This window comes from Homalodisca vitripennis, chromosome 6 (genome assembly GCF_021130785.1).
Source record: "Homalodisca vitripennis isolate AUS2020 chromosome 6, UT_GWSS_2.1, whole genome shotgun sequence".
NCBI classification, from domain to species: domain Eukaryota; kingdom Metazoa; phylum Arthropoda; class Insecta; order Hemiptera; family Cicadellidae; genus Homalodisca; species Homalodisca vitripennis.
Window position 1 is genome coordinate 17,077,501 of NC_060212.1, and position 6,610 is coordinate 17,084,110.

Sequence of the window (6,610 nt, forward strand, 5' to 3'; positions counted from 1 at the left end):
CAATAAAACTGGCCTTCCATTTACTTAATGCAAAAACGTGTCTATCCCCATGACAGTGAAAATTAATAATAATAATTCATAGGTAATTTACGAAACACATGAGTAAAGGGAGTAGTTAAACTGTAAGAGTACATCCCTGAACAAGGAAATATATAATTTTAAATATAACAAATGTTTTACCACGCCATGTAAATTGTAGCTATTATTAAATATTTGCGTTAGGGATACAGTAGGAGTGATAAATAATGGTGTAAAAATAATAAGAAATTGGAGAAGGTCGAGTAGATAAAAATATATCTCAACCCTTAGTCATGAACGGAGGTTGAACCAGACCATTAATTCGTGTTATTCTCTCCGGATCACTGCTCAAATCAAAACAATTCTTCTTTCTCGCCTGGCGCTGAACACTGAAAAGAACATTCTGTTGTTTGGTTTCAGTCGAAAAATGCTTTATTTATGCAATTGTAATAGTTTCAATCTGTTCATAATTATCCATTATTTCTATTTTAATACAATAGCATTTGTGTTACATGCGTTAATTTAAGAGTGTTACTATAAATATTCTTATAGCTGAATTAAAATTTGAGTTTCATAAAGAGACAATGTATATTGTCTTATAGTCGTTAGAGTACTGTCTCCTAAGAATAAATTGATTGTCAGTCGCGCTGAATTGGGAGGGTAACAGAAAGGTTAAAAACATTAAATTGTTTATTATTCTCAGGTTATATGTTTTACTTTAAATTACTAAAAACAACCGAAAGAGGCGTAATAAGGGTTATATCGGCGTCACATAACGATACGAAGACTTAGTGAAACAAAGTCTTTTTAGCTCTACTGATACTACTTTTTATTCAAAATACCTTTTATCTAGTTGTATGATGGCCTGATTTAAGTTTATGATGCTAGAAAAATATAATTAAAGCAATTACCGTTCCATATTTTTCACCCTTTTAATACCTACATATTTCACCTTCTACATCCATAAGCTGTGTCGTCCATAGATGCCAAAATTTATGCCGTCGATCATCATAGTGCAGCACACTAGTATATTAGGATCATTTAACACTTAAAAAAAGTAAAATACAGTTTTAAAGAGAACGTTTCAATAAAAATTAAAAAAATTCCGTAAAATAAAAATTACTTGATATTGATCATTAGTCGGCATTATATTCAAACAGCATGGGCACTATACGGAATATCGGATGGGAACCAATAAGTACGCTACTGAGTATTGGTACCAATATATAACATTTACAAATTTACATGTTATCTTTCTCCTCGTGTCGTGTAAGAGGCTTTACTGAATTTCCAAGTCACATTAACAGTCTATAATTTTTGTACATTTTGTATTAGGCGATTTTGTGGTTGCAATCATGGTTACCCATAATACCACTGTATATTATTCGCTAATGCTCAGACAAACTCCATAGTAGTGATAAGCACTTTTTTGAAAATGGATGTTACTTTCCTGAAATATCATGCAAACACGTATATTCTCTTAAAAGATTTTATTATATTCTACCCTCGAGTGATGGGTTTTGCTAAAACTCGACCTATAGTTATACACTGTGACTTGTTACATTGTATTTGAAAATAATATAACATTAAAATAGAATGTAAAAATAACGAGTACATTAATTACGACAAAAAACATACATGTAAAAATTATAATACTCTGTTTTATACCATAAATAGTAGACTAATGAAACTTAAAATGAGATTCATTTTGCACTGTCTATTTTTAAACATATATCTCATTTGATATAGTTTAAATGCTAGGAGAGAATATAATAGTGGTATATGTACAATGTACGCTAGAGCGTCACCGTTAACTGATATGAGCTCTCCGGTCTCATGAGTATCGATCTCATATACAGCACGTTGAAGCTCAGGTATACATGCCATGCAACCAAACCAATCTGCTATCAACATCAGTTCTCAGTTTACAACATTAATCAGTTTTTACTTACGTTCTTGACTTAAACGCTGGGAGGGAATATAATAGTTGTATATGTACAATGTACGCTAGAGCGTCACCGTTAACTGATATGAGCTCTCCGGTCTCATGAGTATCGATCTCATATATAGCACGTTGAAGCTCAGGTATACATGCTATGCAACCAAACCAATCTGCTATCACCATCAGTTCTCAGTTCAAAACATTAATCAGTTTTTAGTTACGTTCTTGGCTTAAATGCTGGGAGAGAATATAATAGTGGTATATGTACAATGTACGCTAGAGCATCACCGTTAACTGATATGAGCTCTCCGGTCTCATGAGTATCGATCTCATATATAGCACGTTGAAGCTCAGGTATACATGCTATGCAACCAAACCAATCTGCTATCACCATCAGTTCTCAGTTCAAAACATTAATCAGTTTTTAGTTACGTTCTTGGCTTAAATGCTGGGAGAGAATATAATAGTGGTATATGTACAATGTATGCTTGAGCGTTACCGTTAACTGATATGAGCTCTCCGGTCTCATGTGTATCGATCTCATATATAGCACGTTGAAGCTCAGGTATACATGCTATGAAACCAAACCAATCTGATATCAACCTCAGTTCTCAGTTCAAAACATTAATCAGTTTTTAGTTACGTTCTTGGCTTAAACGCTGGGAGGGAATATAATAGTGGTATATGTACAATGTACGCTAGAGCGTCACCGTTAACTGATATGAGCTCTCCGGTCTCGTGAGTATCGATCTCATATACAGCACGTTGAAGCTCAGGTATACATGCCATGCAACCAAACCAATCTGCTATCAACATCAGTTCTCAGTTTACAACATTAATCAGTTTTTAGTTACGTTCTTGACTTAAACGCTGGGAGGGAATATAATAGTGGTATATGTACAATGTATGCTTGAGCGTTACCGTTAACTGATTTGAGCTCTCCGGTCTCATGAGTATCGATCTCATAATACAACGTTGAAGCTCAGGTATACAAGCCATGCAACCAAACCAATCTGATATCAACCTCAGTTCTCAGTTCACAACATTAATCAGTTTTTAGTTACGTTCTTGACTTAAACGCTGGGAGGGAATATAATAGTGGTATATGTACAATGTGTGCTTAAGCGTTACCGTTAACTGATTTGAGCTCTCCGGTCTCATGAGTATCGATCTCATAATACAACGTTGAAGCTCAGGTATACAAGCCATGCAACCAAACCAATCTGATATCAAGCTCAGTTCTCAGTTCACAACATTAATCAGTTTTTAGTTACGTTCTTGACTTAAACGCTGGGAGGGAATATAATAGTGGTATATGTACAATGTATGCTTAAGCGTTACCGTTAACTGATTTGAGCTCTCCGGTCTCATGAGTATCGATCTCATAATACAACGTTGAAGCTCAGGTATACAAGCCATGCAACCAAACCAATCTGATATCAACCTCAGTTCTCAGTTCACAACATTAATCAGTTTTTAGTTACGTTCTTGACTTAAACGCTGGGAGGGAATATAATAGTGGTATATGTACAATGTGTGCTTAAGCGTTACCGTTAACTGATTTGAGCTCTCCGGTCTCATGAGTGTCGATCTCATAATACAACGTTGAAGCTCAGGTATACAAGCCATGCAACCAAACCAATCTGATATCAAGCTCAGTTCTCAGTTCACAACATTAATCAGTTTTTAGTTACGTTCTTGACTTAAACGCTGGGAGGGAATATAATAGTGGTATATGTACAATGTATGCTTAAGCGTTACCGTTAACTGATATGAGCTCTCCGGTCTCATGAGTTTCGATCTCATAATACAACGTTGAAACTCAGTTATACATGCCATACAACCAAACCATCTGTTATGATCATCAGTTATCAGTTCACAACATTAATCAGTTTTTAGTTACGTTCTTGACTTAAACGCTGGGAGGGAATATAATAGTGGTATATGTACAATGTATGCTTGAGCGTTACCGTTAACTGATATGAGCTCTCCGGTCTCATGAGTATCGATCTCATATATAGCACGTTGAAGCTCAGGTATATAAGCCATGCAACCAAACCAATCTGCTATCAACATCAGTTGTCAATTCACAACATTAATCAGTTTTTAGTTACGTTCTTGACTTAAACGCTGGGAAGGGAATATAATAGTTGTATATGTACAATGTTATGCTTAAAGCGTTACCGTTAATCTGCTATGAGCTCTCCGGTCTCGATGAGTATCGATCTCATAATAACAAACGTTGAAGCCTCAGGTATACAAGCCATGCTAAACCAAAACCAAATCTGATATTCAACCTCAGTTCTCAGTTCACAACATTAATCAGTTTTTAGGTTACGTCTTGACTTAAACGCTGGTGAGGGAATATAATAGTGATTATATGTACAATGTATGCTTAAGCGTTACCGTTAACTGATATGAGCTATCCGGTATCCATGAGTATCGATCTCAGGTATACATGCCATACAAACCAAACCAATCTGTTATGATCATCAGTTATCAGTTCAACAACAGTTTAATCAGTTTTTAGTTAAGTTCTTGACTTAAACGCTGGGAGGGGAATATAATAGTGGTATTTGGTACAATGTGTATGCTTAAGCAGTTACCGTTAACTGATATGAGCTCTCCGGTCTCATGAGTATCGATCTCATTAATACAACGTTGAAGCTCAGGTATACAAGCCATGCAACCAAAACCAATCTGATATCAACCTCACTTCTCCAGTTCACAACATTAATCACTTTTTAGTTACGGTTCTTGGCTTAAAATGCTGGGAGAGAATATAATAGTGGTATATCTACAATGTACGCTAGAGCAATCACCGTTAACTGATATGAGCTCTCCAGGTCTCATGAGTATCGTATCGCATATATAGCTCGTTGAAGCTCAGGTATACATGCTATGCAACCAAACCCAATCTTTGCCTATCACCATTCAGAGTTCTCAGTTCAAAACATTAATCAGTTTTTTAGTTTCGTTCTTGGCTTAAATTGCTGGGAAGAGATATAATAGTGGTATATGTACAAACTTGTACTGCTTGAGCGTTACCGTTTAACTGATATGAGCTCTCCGGTCTCATGTGTATCGATCTCATATATAGCACGTTGATAGCTCAGGTATACATGCTATGAAACCAAACCAAATCTGATATCAACCTCAGTTCACCAGTTCAAAACATTATTCAGTTTTTAGTTACGTTCTTGGCTTAAAACGCTGGGAGGGATTTATATATATAGTGGTATATGTACAATGTATGCTTGAGCGTTACCGTTAACTGATTTGAGCTCTGCCGAGTTCTCATGAGTATCGATCTCATAATACAACGTTGAAGCTCAGGTATACAAAGCCATGCAACCAAAACCAATCTGATATCAACCTCAGTTCTCAGTTCACAACATTTAATCAGTTTTTAGTTTACGTTCTTGACTTAAACGCTGGGAGGGAATATAATAGTGGTATATGTACAATGTGTGCTTAAGCGTTACCGGTTAACTGATTTGAGCTCACCCGGTCTCATGAGTATCGATCTCATAATACAACGTTGTTGAAGCTCAGGTATACAAGCCATGCAACCAAACCAATCTGACTATCCAAGCTCAGTTCTCAGTTCCACAACATTAATCAGTTTTTAGTTACGTTTCTTGACTTAAGCGCTGGAGGGAATATAATATCGTGGTATATGTTCAATGTTGATGCTTAAGCGTTACCGTTTAAGTGATTTGAGCTCTCCGGTCTCATGAGTATCGATCTCATAGTACAACGTTGATGCTCAGGTATACAAGCCATGCAACCAAACCAATCTGATATCAAACCTCAGTTCTCAGTTCACAACATTAATCAGTTTTTTTAGTTACGTTCTTGACTTAAACGATGGGAGGGAATATTAATAGTGGTATATGTACAAATGTGTGCTTAAACGTTACGTTAACTGATTTGAGCTCTCCGGTCTCATGAGTATCGATCTCAAAATACAACGTTGAAGCTCAGGTATACAAGCCATGCAACCAAAACCAATCTGATATCAAGCTCAGTTTCTCAGTTCACAAACATTAAATCAGGTTTTTAGTTTTACGTTCTTGACTTAAACGCTGGGAGGGAATATAATAGTGGTATATGTACAATGTATGCTTAAGCGTTACGTTAACTGATTTGAGCTCTCCGGTCTCATGAGTATCGATCGCATATATAGCACGTTGAAGCTCAGGTATACATGCTATGAAACCAAACCAATCGGATATCAACCATCAGTTCTCAGTTTCAAAAACATTAATCAGTTTTTAGTTACGTTCTTGGCTTAAACGCTGGGAGGGAATATAATAGTGGTATATGTCACAATGTATGCTTGAGCGTTACCGTTAACTGATTTGAGCTCTCCGGGTCTATGAGCTATATCGATCTCATAATACAACGTTGAAGCTCAGGTATCACAAGCCATGCAACCAAAACCAATTGATATCAACACCTCAGTTCTCTAGTTCACAACATTAATCAGTTTTTAGTTACGTTCTTGACTTAAACGCTGAGGAGGGAATATAATAGTGGTATATGTACAATGTGTGTTAAGCTGCAGGTTTACCGTTTAACTGATTTGAGCTCCCCGGTCTCATGAGTATCGATCTCATCAATTACAACGTTTGAAGCTCAGGTATA